Source organism: Salvelinus namaycush, chromosome 13, assembly GCF_016432855.1.
Source record: "Salvelinus namaycush isolate Seneca chromosome 13, SaNama_1.0, whole genome shotgun sequence".
In the NCBI taxonomy this organism is placed as follows: domain Eukaryota; kingdom Metazoa; phylum Chordata; class Actinopteri; order Salmoniformes; family Salmonidae; genus Salvelinus; species Salvelinus namaycush.
Genome location: NC_052319.1, coordinates 6,056,636 through 6,072,316, shown reverse-complemented (window position 1 = coordinate 6,072,316; position 15,681 = coordinate 6,056,636). Strand labels below are relative to the sequence as shown.

General features: G+C 41.3%; 1 pseudogene; it reads left to right on the top strand.

Annotated features, from left to right (window-relative positions):
• Nucleotides 1-410: 410 nt before the first annotated feature.
• LOC120057736 lies at nucleotides 411-12,035 on the top strand (annotated as a pseudogene).
• The last annotated feature ends 3,646 nt before the right edge of the window (nucleotides 12,036-15,681 follow it).

Sequence of the window (15,681 nt, the reverse complement as noted above, 5' to 3'; positions counted from 1 at the left end):
AATTACACACAAAACATGATGGGAAACAGAGGGTTAAATACAAGTAGATTGATTGGGGAAATGAAAACCAGGTGTGTATGTAACAAGACAAGACAAATGGAAATATGAAAAATGGAGCGGCGATGGCTAGAAAGCCGGTGACGTCGATCGCCAAACGCCGCCCGAACAAGGAGAGGAGCCGACTTCGGCGGAAGTCGTGACAAGTTGGTGTGGGGTATGTACAATGAATTAATATTGTGGACTGCTCTACAAGGCTCGACTTTGGTTTGATCTTCACCTATAATCAGCTAAATTAGAGAGACAAACCATCATAATTCTGCACATTCTTTCCTGGCTTCACATTAACGTGTGCCCACTTGTGTGCTTGTGAGTTCTTAAACTAAAACTACAACACCAGATATTTGGATTATATGAGCGCTGGCTTTGTCTGTACCAGTAACAGTGGAGTATCCTGTGGTTGTCCCTCCTCTCTTGATGGTGGAGAGGACTCAAAGGAGAGCATCAACAGGGACCGGTCCCCTGGGCAATCAACACTGACAAGAGAGGCCAGGACTTGACTTACGATTCAGTAAGGATGAGTTTAAGGGCACTTTACCCACTGTAGGCTGTGAGTACACATACGTGATGTAAAACTGTGTCATTGGTAGTACTATGGTTGCTGCAAGTGTATTGGTATCATATTAATGGCTATTTCAGCATTATGGTCATAGCTTTGGCCACATAGCACTATGTGCATATTCGCCTGGCATTTTCTTTCAGCTGTGCAATTTTAGCATTTTTCTGGAACTTGTTTTTTCATATACTGTAGTAGTATCTTATTTCAAAACCACAAGCTAAGTTGTCCCTAGTATATTTTTTTGCTAAAAATGTATTTATTTCATAAGGTTGCCAAAGTAACTGCTTATAATTTCCTGTATGTATCAGGGGATGTGGTATACGTTTCAGTAACATTTTAATACTGTCACTGGGCTCTACCTCAGAGATCTGGTTGAAGAAAGTTGCCTCATAGGGTAAGTTACTGTATGTCTTTATTCTACCTGGTGTCACAGTATATTCTGTCCCCCCCAGGTGCCTACCTCACCCAGGTGGTATGTCTGAATGATGTCACACTTCGCTTTGAGATCTGGGATAATCCGGAGGAGCCCACGATGCACTGGTGGTGTACGATTTCAGCAAACAGGTAAAACTAACACGCACATGCACAAATGCACACAAACACACACTGGATGTAGATCGCTTATACCTAATGCATGCCCTGTGTGTGTGTGTGTGCGTTTACGTGCATTTGTGTGTGTGTGTGCACGCGTGGGTGTGTGTATTTAGGAGAGCTTCATAAGGTCCCAGCTGTGGCTTAGGGAGCTGGAGAAGCACTGTATCCCAGGTTCCATCGGGATGGTTCTACTAGGGAACAAGGGGGACCTTTCAGAGCTGCGCCAGGTGACATTACAGGCACTGTACTCACTGTATACAACAACACACACACACAAATACATGTACACACTCTTGCATAGTCACACTTGCACCCACCCTCATAACACACTCACATACACTGTACATGTCACAGCACACAAACACATTCACACAGACTATAGGGAGACTGTAGGGAGTCATACATATGTCCCACGGGGATATTGCCAGCATTCCTATATGATGACCATTCTGACATAATCATCTCCCATCTCACAAACCCATACACATTGTACTGTACTTTCACAATGGTCACCACGTGACAGCAATGCAACTTCCCACTCATATTCAATTACTATTTTATCCTCTCTATTTATTTCATAGGAAGGACATAGTCTTGCCATTGACTGAGGCTTGCTTTTTATGGAGAACTTGGCCAAGTCAGGGAATCAAGTCAGTGAACTGATGCTGGCTATTGGTAAGTAGTTGGGCATCTGTAAGAATCATCATTGTACTCAATATATATATTATAATATTTCTCAATTTCTGTTCTTTGATATTCAAAATTGCGACATAAAACATTTTCTCACAGCTTTAAATGTGTAGGTCTGAAGATACACCACTAGAGAGCAGCAGATACATATATTATCCATATTTCTTATAATGGAACATTTAGTCGATACAGAAGAAAAGTGAGAAAGCAGCAATGTTTGGTGAGAAATATAGATGGATGCGGTGTGTGTGTGTGATCCCTCTCTGTCAGCCCTCAGGGTAAAGAGGAGTGTGATTCAGCAGCAAGTCAGTCTGATAGAGTGGCAGGAGACAGTTAGTGAACCTGCACTACTCTGAGAACCTACATCAGCCATTGGCAATCTGTTGCCCCTCCTTTGGACCCTTATGTGTGTTCTATGTGGATAGGTGTATAGGTGTGTGTTTGTGTGTGTGTTGTTGTTAAGGGAGATGATAAGATTACAGACCGAATGGAACTGCAGTTCCCCATGACATTTTAGTTTGATCACCCAAATGTGAAATCCTTAAGGAAAGAGGAGAAACTATGTTCAAAGATTTAAGGTTAACCAAAATCAAACATTTCCTTATTTATGTACAGTGCATTCGGAAAGTATTCAGACCCCTTCTCTTTTTCCACATTTGTGACTCGTTTCAGGAAACTTGGCGTAAGTCGCGCCTCACTGCTTCACAGTGAGGTGCCATTTGAACGTAAACTTTATTTAATCAAAATGCGTTTTGGGGCAGAAATGCCTTCTGGAACTTTCATGTGCCTTAATAGCAAACTTGTATGCCATCTGTAAATACGAATAAAATTGTTGAATTATGAGCCTAGTAGGTTTAGCCACGGAAAAAGTCAGCAACCTTCCCGCTAGACATGAGTGTGCTGGATATGCCAAGAGATCAGTTTGTATTGGTCTGTCATGTAGCACACTTCTGTCTAATGCAGCTTTTTTGAAAGATATCACGTAGTACAACTGCATAAGTGTTGATTTCCACTTTCTGGAGGGCCGAGTTTTGAAATCAGTGCAAATAGAGTGTGATAGCTAAGGAGATGGAGAAAATTCTGCCGTTTGATTGCAAATATGCAGACGGATTCGAAAAGAGAACACACAGAAGGCTGTTGTATAAAACACCTGTCTCCGGATTACATCTTCAAACTAAGGGCAACCATGGTATCCGTGACAGAGGGAGAAGCATCCATCCATATATACGGGTAAGATAGTCTAGCTAGCTACCATTTCAGATATTACACATTTCTAATTTTGTCAGAAAGTCATTTTCATTTCAAATTAAAGTGTATTGTTAGCTAACTAGCTAACGTTAGCTGGCTGGCTAGCTAGCTAAAGTTACGTGTATGATCTGTGTAGTAATATTATTAATATCTCAGAGCCATTTGCATTGCTAGTTATAGTCTAATGTTAGCTAGCTAACATTGAACATGGTTGATTAGCTACCAGCAGATTCATGAAGGGTAGTAACGTTATGAGTTGGGATTATGGTTCATTGTTTAGCCAGCAACTCCAGATTAAATTTAGGAACACACCCGCAGTTTAAGCCAGCCTTTAGTCTTGAAATCTTTGATTGTTTAGCACATAGCCTCACATCTGAATCCTTAAAGAGATGTGTGGGGCTAAACTTAAGAGGGCATGAACGATGCTGAATGGGTGTAGACAAAGAAGAGCTATCCAGTAGGTACCAACACATTCAAGGGCCATTTTCTCTAAAGTGAGGTTACAAGTTGATCAACTTTCAAAGCAGAATTACTTTCCCATTGTTCCTCAACTATAGTGTTTGACATACCATTTTGTAACTCTACTTTTATCCAAAGTAAAAAACACCTTTTCAAATTTTGCTACATTAAACCGAATCGAGTCGGTTAAACAAATGCTTTTCCTCATCAATCTACACACAATACCCCATAATGACAAAGTGAAAACAGGTTTTTAGAAATGTTTGCAAATGTATTAAAAATATGAAACAGAAATACCTTATTTACATAAGTATTCAGACCCTTTGCTATGAGACTCAAAATTAAATCAATCAAATGTATTTATAAAGCCTTTTTTACATCAGCAGATGTCACAAAGTGCTATAAAGAAACCCAGTCTAAAACCCCAAACAGCAAGCAATGCAGATGTAGAAGCACTGTGGCTAGGAAAAACTCCCTAGAAAGGCCGGACCTTAGAAAGGCACCTAGAGAAGAAGCAGGATCTGAGGGATGGCCAGTTCTCTTCTGGCTGTGCCGGGTGGAGATTATAACAGTACATGGCCAAGATGTTAAAACGTTCATAGCTGACCAGCAGGTCAAATAATAATAATCACAATGGTTGTAGAGGGTGCAACAGGTCAGCACCCTAGGAGTAAATGTCAGTTCGCTTTTAATAGCTGATCATTTAGAGTTAGAGACAGCTGGTGCGATAGAGTCGAAAACAGCACGTCCGGGACAAGGTAACACGTCCGGTGAACAGGTCAGGGTTCCATAGCCGCAGACAGAACAGTTGAAACTGGAGCAGCAGCACGACCAGGTGGACTGGGGACAGCAAGGAGTCATCAGGCCAGGTAGTCCTGAGGCATGTTCCTAGGACTCAGGTCCCGAGAGAGCAAGCAAGCGAGAGCGAGTTCTAAACTTCCTTAATAAACCCCAAAAATACTAAAATAATGATTTTCCAGAGAAGATCCAGATCTCATGGAATTAGACCAAAGTTTTCAATTGGTACAAACTATATAGAGTACTGCACACACTACAATTACTTAGGTTTCAAAATAAGCTCAACTGGACACCTTAATGAGGCAGTGAATGAACTGAGAGAGAAAGCACGCAGGGCATTCTACGCCATTAAAAAGCAAATTCAAATTGAAATACCTATTAAAATTTGGCTAAAACTAATTGAATATGTCATTGAACCAATTGCTCTTTATGGCAATGAGGTGTGGGGTCCACTTGCAAAACAAGATTTCATCAAATGGGACAATCACCCCATTGAACCCCTGCATGCAGAGTTCTGTAAGATTATCCGACATGTCCAGAGCTACAAACAATGCATGCAGGGCAGAATTAGGCCAATATCCACTAATAATAAAAACATCTAAAAATACAGTGACCCCCTCTCATATCACTACCAAGCCCTGCAATTCCAAGAGCTGAGACAAGAAAGGAGTCCCCTCATCCAGCTGGTCCTGGGGCTGAGTTCACAAACCTGTTCTACTAACACACTGAAGACTCAGGACCAGAACATCCAAAAGGACCTCTCTGATGAGAGTAGGCTACCCGTCCTGTTGGGGGAGGACGCAGAGAGCTGTGGGTTGGCAGTGTCTGACAGAACAATCAACCTGCACATGTACTCTACTGTATGCTTATTGTTATTGTTCAATGTATGGTTATTTTGACCCTTGGTTATTGTTGTTGCTGTTGTTACTGTTGTCCCGTTGCCAATTTCGATTCTCTTTTTTTCATATTGTAAATATCCAAAATAAGCTTTGGTAATATGTACATTGTTAAGTCATGCCAATAAAGAGAGAGAGGCGGCATACTTAAATTCACACAGGACACCTGATAAGACAGGAGAAATACTCCAGATATAACAGGCAGACCCTAGCCCCCCGACACAAACTATTGCAGCATAAATACTGGAGGCTGAGACAGGAGGGGTCGGGAGACACTGTGGCCCCGTCCGACGATACCCCCGGACAGGGCCAACCAGGCAGAGATAACCCCACCCACCTTGCCAAAGCACAGCCCCCACACCACTAGAGGGATATCTTCAAACCACCAACTTACCACCCTGAGACAAGACCGAGTATAGCTCACAAAGATCTCCCCCACGGCACGAACCCGAGGGGGGAGCCAACCCGGACAGGAAGATCACGTCAGTGACTCAACCCACTCAAGTGATGCACCTCTCCTAGGGACGGCATGGAGGAGCACCAGTAAGCCAGTGGCTCAGCCCCCGTAATGGGTTAGAGGCAGAGAATCCCAGTGGAGAGAGGGGAACCGGCCAGGCAGAGACAGCAAGGGCGGTTCGTCGCTCCAGTGCCTTTCTGTTCACCTTCACACCCCTGGGCCAGACTACACTCAATCATAGGACCTACTGAAGAGATGAGTCTTCAATAAACACTTAAATATCGAGACCGAGTCTGTGTCTTTCACATGGATAGAGAGACCATTCCATAAAAATTGAGCTCTATAGGAGAAAGCCCTGCCTCCAGCTGTTTGTTTAAAAATTCTGGAGACAATAAGGAGGCCTGCGTCTTGTGACCGTAGCGTACGTGTAGGTATGTACGGCAGGACCAAATCACAAAGATAGGTAGGAGCAAGCCCATGTAATGCTTTGTAGGTTAGCAGTAAAACCTTGAAATCAGCCCCAAGAAGCCAGTGTAGAGAGGCTAGCACTGAAGTAATATGATCATATTTTTTGGTTCTAGTCAAGATTCTAGCAGCCATGTTTAGCACTATCTGAAGTTTATTTAGTGCTTTATCCGGGTAGCCAGAAAGTAGAGCATTGCAGTAGTCTAATCTAGAAGTGACAAAAGGATGGATACATTTTTCTGCATCATTTTTGGACAGAAAGTTTCAGATTTTTGCAATGTTACATAGATGGGAAAAAAGCTGTCCTTGAAACAGTCTTGATATGTTTGTCAAAAGAGAGATCAGGGCCCAGAGTTACGCCAAGGTTCTTTCACAGTTTTATTTGAGACGACTCCACAACCATCAAGATTAATTGTCAAATCCAACAGAAGATATCTTTGTTTCTTGGGACCTAGAACTAGCATCTCTGTTTTGTCTGAGTTTAAAAGTTTACAAAATTGCCGCCATCTACTTCCTTACGTCTGAAACACAGGCTACCAGGGAGGGCAATTTTGTGGCTTCACCATGTTTCATCAAAATGTACAGCTGTGTATCGTCCGCGTAGCAGTGAAAGTTAACATTATGTTTCCGAATGACATCCCCAAGAGGTAAAATATACAGTGAAAACAATAGTGGTCCTAAAACGGAACCTTGAGGAACACCGAAATTTACAGTTGATTCGTCAGAGGACAAACCATCCACAGAGACAAACTGATATCTTTCCGACAGATAAAATCTAAACCAGGCCAGAACTTGTCCGTGTAGACCAATTTGGGTTTCCAATCTCTCCAAAAGAATGTGGTGATCGATGGTATCAAAAGCAGCACTAAGGTCGAGGAGCACGAGGACAGATGCAGAGCCCTGATCTGATGCCATTAAAAGGTCATTTACCACCTTCACAAGTGCAGTCTCAGTGCTATGATGGGGTCTAAAACCAGACTGAAGCGTTTCGTATACATTGTTTGTCTTCAGGAAGGCAGTGAGTTGCTGTGCAACAGCTTTTTCTAAAATCTTTGAGAGGAATGGGAGATTCGATATAGGCCGATAGTTTTTTATATTTTCTAATTCAAGGTTTGGCTTTTTCAAGAGAGGCTTTATTACTGCCACTTTTAGTGAGTTTGGTACACATCCGGTGGATAGGGAGCCGCTTATTATGTTCAACATAGGAGGGCCAAGCACAGGAAGCAGCTCTTTCAGTATTTTAGTTGGAATAGGGTCCAGTACGCAGCTTGAAGGTTTAGAGGCCATGACTATTTTCATCAATGCGTCAAGAGTTATAGGATTAAAAAACTTGAGTCTCTCTCTTGATTCTAGGTCCTGGCAGTGGTGTGCAGACTCAGGACAACTGAGCTTTGGAGAAATACACAGATTTAAAGAGGAGTCTGTCATTTGCTTTCTAATGATCATGATCTTTTCATCAAAGAAGTTCATGAATTTATCACCGCTGAAGTGAAAGCCATTCTCTCTTGGGGAATGCTGCTTTTTAGTTAGCTTTGGACAGTGTTCAAATACATTTTGGATTGTTCTTATTCTCCTCAATTAAGTTGGAAAAATAGGATGATTGAGCAGCAGTGAGGGCTCTCGATACTGCACAGTACTGTCTTTCCAAGCTTGTCGGAAGACTTCCAGTTTGGTGTAGCGCCATTTCCGTTCCAATTTTCTGGAAGCTTGCTTCAGGGCTCGGGTATTTTCTGTATACCAGGGAGCTAGTTTCTCATGACAAATGTTTTTTGTTTTTAGGGGTGTGACTGCATCTAGGGTATTACGCAAGGTTAAATTTAGTTCCTCAGTTAGGTGGTTAACCGATTTTTGTACTCTGACATCCTTGTGTAGGTGGAGGGTGTCTGGAAGGGCATCTAGGAATCTTTGGGTTGTTTGAGAATTTATAGCACAGCTTTTGATGATCCTTGGTTTGGGTCTGAGCAGATTATTTGTTGCGATTGCAAACATAATAAAAATGGTGGTCCGATAGTCCAGGATTATGAGGAAAAACATTAAGAGCCACAATATTTATTCCACGGGACAAAACTAGGTCCAGAGTATGACTGTGGCAGTGAGTAGGTCCGTAGAAATGTTGGACAAAACCCACTGAGTCGATGATGGCTCCGAAAGGTTTTTTGAGTGTGTCTGTGGACTTTTCCATGTGAATATTTAAGTCACCAAAAATGTTAATATTATCTGCCATGATAGGAGTTCAGGGAACTCAGTGAGGAACGCTGTATGTGGTCCAGGAGGCCTGTAAACAGTATCTATAAAAAGTGATTGAGTAGGCTGCATAGATTTCATGACTAGAAGCTCAAAGACAAAAATTGAAATTTGCTATCGTAAATGTTAGCAACACCTCCGCCAATGCGGGATGCGCGGGGAATATGGTCACTAGTGTAGCCAGGAGGAGAGGCCTCATTTAACACAGTAAATTCATCAGATTTAAGCCATGTTTTAGTCAGGCCAATCACATCAAGAATATGATTAGGATTTGTTCATTGATTATAACTGCCTTGGAAGTGAGGGATCTAACATTAAGTAGCCCTATTTTGAGATGTGAGATATCACAATCTCTTTCAATAATGACAGGAATGGAGAAGGTCTTTATTCCAGTGAGATTGTTAAAGCGAACACCGCCATGTTGAGTTTTGCCCAACCTAGATCGAGGCACAGGCACGGTCTCAATGGGGATAGCTGAGTTGACTACACTGACTGTGCCAGTGGCAGACTCCACTAAGCTGGCAGGCTGGCTAACAGCCTGCTGCCTGGCCTGATAACAGCCTGCTGCCTGGCCTGCACCCTATCTCATTGTGGAGTTAGAGCCCTGTCTATGTTCATAGATAAGATGAGAGCCCCCCTCCAGCTAGGATGGAGTCCGTCACTCCTCAGCAGGCCAGGCTTGGTCCTGTTTGTGGGTGAGTCCCAGAAAGAGGGCCAATTATCTACAAATTCTATATTTTGGGAGGGGCAGAAAACAGTTTTCAACCAGCGATTGAGTTGTGAGACTCTGTTGTATAGCTCATCACTCCGCCTAACTGGGAGGTGGCCAGAGACAATTACTCAATGCCGACACATCTTTCTAGCTGATTTACACGCTGAAGCTATGTTGCGCTTGGTGACCTCTGACTGTTTCATCCTAGCATCGTTGGGGCCAACGTGGATAACAATATCCCTATACTCGCTACACTCGCCAGTTTTAGCACGGCTATCGTCACCACAAGGCGATCGTTCTCCTGTATATTATTAGTATAGTGACTGCAATTAGAAGGCATAATGTTAATGTTACTACTTAGCTTCGGTTGGTGGAGGTCCTGTAGAACCATGTCCAGATAAAGCATTCGGGGTGAGTAAGTTTAATGAAAAAAGTTGAGCGAGGGAACAAATTTAAACATAAAACGTTAAAAACCGTCAACTTGGCAGGTAGCAAAGTAACATTAGCAAGAAACAGCTCAGCAGCATGTAAACAAGTCCACAAGTTGTGACCGGAAATTACTTCAGAATCTGCTGATTGAGCTCAGGTACATCCTGTTTCCATTGATCATCCTTGAGATGTTTCTACAACTTGATTGGAGTCCACCTGTGGTAAATTCAATGGGACATGTTTGGAAAGGCCTGTCTATATAATGTCCTACAGTTGACAGTGCATGTCAGAGCAAAAACCAAGCCATGAGCTCGAAGGAATTGTCCATAGAGCTCCGAGACAGGATTGTGTTGAGGCACAGATCTGGGGAAGGGTACCAAAAAATGTCTACAGCATTGAAGGTCTCCAAGAACACAGTGATCTCCATCATTCTTAAATGGAAGAAGTTTGGAACCACCAAGACTCTTCCTAGAGCCAAACTAAGCAATCGGGGAGAAGGGCCTTGGTCAGGGAGGTGACCAAGAACCCAATGTTCACTCTGTCAGAGCTCCAGAGTTTCTGTGTGGTGATGGGAAAACCTTCCAGAAGGACAACCATCTCTGCAGCACTCGACCAATCAGGCCTTTATGCTAGAGTGGCCAGATGGAAGCCAGAAGCCACTCCTCAGTAAAAGGCACATGATAGCCCGCTTGGAGTTGCTAAAAGGCACCTAAAAGATGCTCAAACCATGAGAAACAAGATTATCTGGTCTGATGAAACCCAGATTGAACTCTTTGGCCTGAATGCCAAGCGTCATGTCTGGGGGAGACCTGGCACCATCCATACAGTGAAGCATGGTGGTGGCAGCATCATGCTATCGGGATGTTTTTCAGTGGCAGGGACTGGGAGACTAGTCAGGATCGAGGGAAAGGTTCACAGGACCTCTATACCAGGTGGTGTCAGAGGAAGGCCCTACATTTTTTTTAGATCGGGTTCAAGTCCGGGCTCTGGCTGGGCCAATCAAGGACATTCAGAGACTTGTCCCAAAGTGTTATCTTGGCTGTGTACTTAGGGTCATTGTCCTGTTGGAAGGTGAACCTTTCCTCCCTCCGGCGCCATCTTCCACTTAATGACCGAAGCACGTTATGTAAATGTAAAATATCTGTTTCTTATTTTTAAGTAGTTTTTGCTTTGTCATTATCGGGTATTGTGTGTAGATTGTTGAGGGAAAAAACGATTTAATACATTTTAGAATAAGGCTTTAAAGTCACAAAATGTGGAAAAAGTGAAGGGGTCTGAATACTTTCCGAATGCACTGTATGTAGCAGTGTAAATATTTAAGTTTGTTTTATTTTATAAATTTGCCCAAAATTCTAAAAACCTGTTTTTGCTTTGTCATTATGGGATATTATGTGCAGAGTGATGAGGGGGGGGAAACAATTTAATACATTTTAGAATGAGGCTGTAACGTATCAAAATGTGGAAAAAGTGAAGGTGTCTGAACACTTTCCGAATGCACTGTAGCTGCATATTTTTATACTGAAATGGTACACTAAAGATAATTGAGGCTTGATAAGGCACCAATCGTATCTTCGACCATGACTGGCCGTGGACATACCTCGCAACCAGACTCTAAAACGTACCATCTGAAAAAGAGAAGGGTTATGGCATAAACCACAAAAAATACATATTTTGAGTATGGTGCTGTGTAACTGCTAATGCCAAGTCAATAGACCGTGCTCAACCATAATAGTCAGGGAGAGGAACCAATACTAAAATAATATAGCCTCTCTGATGTTCATAACAGAAATACAATGACCAAGTTGAGCCAGACAAAGTTTCCATTTGTTGACAATGCTAATCTCGGATGGCGTCAGTATGAATTTGACTGAGCATACTTTAAGGCTTAAAGACCCAGTGTCGTCAATATTTAGTTTTTCCTGTATTTTATATCATATTGTACAACAGCTGATGAAACTAACACTGTGAAAGTCTGAAAATATTTGACCAATGTCATTTCCTAATAGTTGTTGGTTGAAAATACAATTTACACAGGACCTTTAAAATCAGCAAGTTGCATGGGCAGGACGTTCGGATTTCCATGGTTACATCACCATGCGGTAAATTGGTTAATAGACCAATAACAAAGAGTTCCAAACCTCTCTGCCAATAACAGCTAGTTTTCAGTTTTCGCCTCCCCACTCAGACCACTCCCAGACAGTCCTAGCAAAATTCTGTTTTGAGAAATATTTTTTTTGCTAGAAAGTTATTTTCTCCCATTTGAATGTTAATCTATTACAGTACTAATTGTAACCCAGAAATTATTTGATGATATAAAAACGGCTGCATTGGGCCTTTAAATAAAAAATGATGGCACTATCTGCATACATGTAAGCTCCCTGTGTCTCTCTCTGTACATCCAGAGCCAAGACCATGGGAACGTCCTGAGGGAGCTGGGTGGGTCGTATTCGTTATGGCACATGAGCCTCTGTCAAATGAAATGCATGTGTGTGTCAAAAATGTATACAATGACACAAACAATGTCACTGCCTGTGTGTGAAAGTGTCAGTGTTTATGTACTATACACATGAGTGTGTGTGTGTGTGTACTGATTATGTGTCTGTGGGTTAGAGTGTGAATCTGTCTCTTTCGAATGGCACTCTACAGCCATAGCAGACATTGACAGATGTACTTGAATCCAAGGACAGTTTGTGTGTGTGTTTTTGCATGTGTGTGTTTGCGTGCAAAGAGTGCCTGTTCGTCATTATGTTTTACTGGCATCAGTCTATATTCTATGACGTTAGAAGTGCATTCCCTCCCACACGGTCCCACCACTTTGTATCAACTCCATCTTTTCCAATGTTTGTGCTTTTATTTGTTCTCCTGTCTTCTCAAGACACTCCAGCAGTATTTTCTCCCAGGATCGTTCCAAGTTTCCAGCAGAGGGCTGCATCTTATTTCTTGCTGATTGAAAACATGGGTTTTCTGTCGAAAGAAAGATATGGGATTTAAATATAGAATGTGGGATTTAGTTGACAGAACAAGCTTCTGGAGCGCCAAAGGGACTGCTGGGTTGTGTTCATTAGGGCACGCAATGACAAATGTAAAAATTACAATTTTGCAATGGGAAATGAAAATGAGCATTTCTTATTGGAAAACTCCAGGTAGTGCCTCCTTGTTTCAGTCCGTTTCTTCCATTTGGTGCCTAATGAGCATGGCCCTGGTCTTCAATGTGTTTAAGCACTTGAGATAGAAACTATTTAAAGCCAGGGGCCATTTCTAGGTGAAAGCTGATTTCATTGAGGCTGGAAAGGTACACATAATGACAATCTAAATGTGTTTTGTGAAATATTGGTTTTGATACACCACTGAAATTAACCTTGTCATCAATAGCCTTGAGACACAAAGTTATTTTCCCCATATTTTTGTATTACGAGTATGATTACATTTTGTTCCTCTCCATTACAGACTGGCTGGAGGTAATGTTTGCCGTTGAGGATCTAAGATTCAATCAGATCCGCCTTACCCTGCGATAACAGTGATTAAATTTTAATGCTATTTCTGACTTTTGTGAAACTCTCCTTGGCTGGAAAATGGCTGTATCGGTTTCTGTGGCTAGGTGCAGACCTAACGTAATCGCAAAGTGTGCTTTCGCTGTAAAGCGTTTTTGAAATCTGACACAGCGGTTGCATTAAGGAGAAGTTTATCTATATTCCCATGAATAACACTTGTATCGTTTATCAATGTTTATGATGAGTATTTCTGTACTTTTATGTGGCTCTCTGCACTTTCACCGGATGTTTGTTTGAGACAATGCATTTCTGACCATAACACGCCAATGTAAACTGAGATTTTTGGTAATAAATATGAACTTTATCAAACAAAACATACATGTATTGTGTAACATGAAGTCCTATGAGTGCCATCTGATGAAGATCATCAAAGGTTCGTTTTTTTGACTCCTCTCTTTGGCTGGAAAAATGGCTGTATGGTTTTCTGTGACTAGGTGCTGACCTAACATAATCGCATGGTATGCTTTCGCAGTAAAGCCTTTTTGAAATCGGACACTGTGGTTGGATTTACAAGAAGTTTATCTTTAAAATGGTGGATAATACTTGTATGTTTGAGGAATTTTAATTATGGAATTTCTGTTGTTTTGAATTTGGCGCCCTGCAATTTCACTGGCTGTTGTCGAGGTGGGACGCTACCGTCACACTGGTACCAGAGAGTTAAGAGCAAATCAAATGGTGCGTCTGTCTGCCAGCATGAAAGTAGGGGGTAAAGTGTGAGCACATAATGTGTTTCTCAGTCTCTTTTTCTGAGTGTGTTTATGAGTGAGCTGCTTCGCTCAGTCATTTTTTTGTTCTACCGGTAGCTGTGCAGAGAAAGAGAGAGATACAGACTAATGGGACGCACATGCTCAGTGGCTGAAGCAGCTAGGACCAAGCCCTGTCATGCCAAAGTGTCCACTTGCCAAAATATGTCCAACCCTGCTTCACAATCGGATTCAATTAGCTGTTAGTGTCTGTTGCTATACTAACAGTGTGAAGAGCTAACGCTTAGAATGTTGGAGATCATTACAGCCAAAATAATGTTCGTTTCATCCCGCTATGTAAACAAAGTTGATTTCAGTGACGATTTTGCTGCTAAAAAACTAGTTCTGTTTAGCTAGTAAGATGAATGCATTACTTCAATCTACTTTTGACGACCTTGTTAACATTTCAACAGCAAAAAAAGAGACAAGACTAATGAGGGACATACACAAACTAATAGTACAGGTAGATAGCAATAAAAACAGTTCTACAGAGATACAAAGTAAGTTAGAGGAATAACTGGAGGAACGTATTCTATTACAAAAACAAAGCAAACTGGATGGAATATGGAGAAAAATGCACCAAGTTCTTTCTGATTATCCAACACAGGAACGCTACTAAAAATAATTTGCAGAAACTTGTCACTAAAGACAGAGTCATCTATGATTCTCAGAATAATATTTTAAAAAATTAAGCAGATGTTTTATTTTCAGTCTCATCCTCACCCTCTGACTGACGATTACTGTAAGGAATTATTCACCTACCAAATTTGTTTTGAAATTAACAAATGCACAAAAAGATCAGTGTGAAGTCCAAATTGCAGAGGAATGCATTTTTGAGGCTATTAAATACTTTCAGTCTGGAAAAACCCCAGGGCTTGATGGCATACCGGTAGAGGTATATCAAACCTTTTTTTCATATACCCAAAGCTCCATTATTAGCATGTTTTAACTACTATAGAAATGAGTGTTTGTCATGTACTCAGCAGGAAGGTCTGAGTTCGCTATTATTAAGGCCTAGATGGAAAATATACGGAGCCAATCCATCTAAAAAACTGGAGACCTCTTGCACACAATGTTGTGATGCAAAGAAAATACCTGAGAAATGCATAGCACTCAGAATTAAAAATGTTTTACCAGGTATTGTTCATCCTGATCAAACAGGTTTTTACATGGACAATACATTGGAGATAATATACGACAACTACTAGAAATAATATAACAATGTGAAACATCTAAGAAGCAAGGCCTGGTATTTATAGCGTCTTTTGAAAAGGCCTTTGATAAAGTCAGACTGGATTTTATTTATAAATGCCTGGATTTTATCAATTTTGGGGTGTGTCTTATTTAATGGGTAATGTACTGTATAGCTACCCCAGATGTAAACAGTGGATAATTCTCAGGGAGTTTTGAATTGTCAAGAGGAATTAAATAAGGATGTCCACTGTCACCATATCGATTTGATATGGTTATAGCTATTAAAATCAGATCAAATAACAACATTAGAGGATTAGAAATCCAAGGCTTAAAAACAAAGGTGTCCATGTATGCCAATGATAAGTTTTATATTAAGTCTGCAAGGTAGATCCATGCAATGTCTCATTGAATATAACTTTTCTGGACTCTCTGGACTAAAACCTATTTATGATAAGTGTATCATTTTACGTATTGGATCTTTAAAAATACAACTTTACATTACCTGTTAAATGGGCTGATGGGGAAGTAGACATACTTGGTATTCATATCACAAAATGTATAAATGAGCTCTCCACAATGAATTTC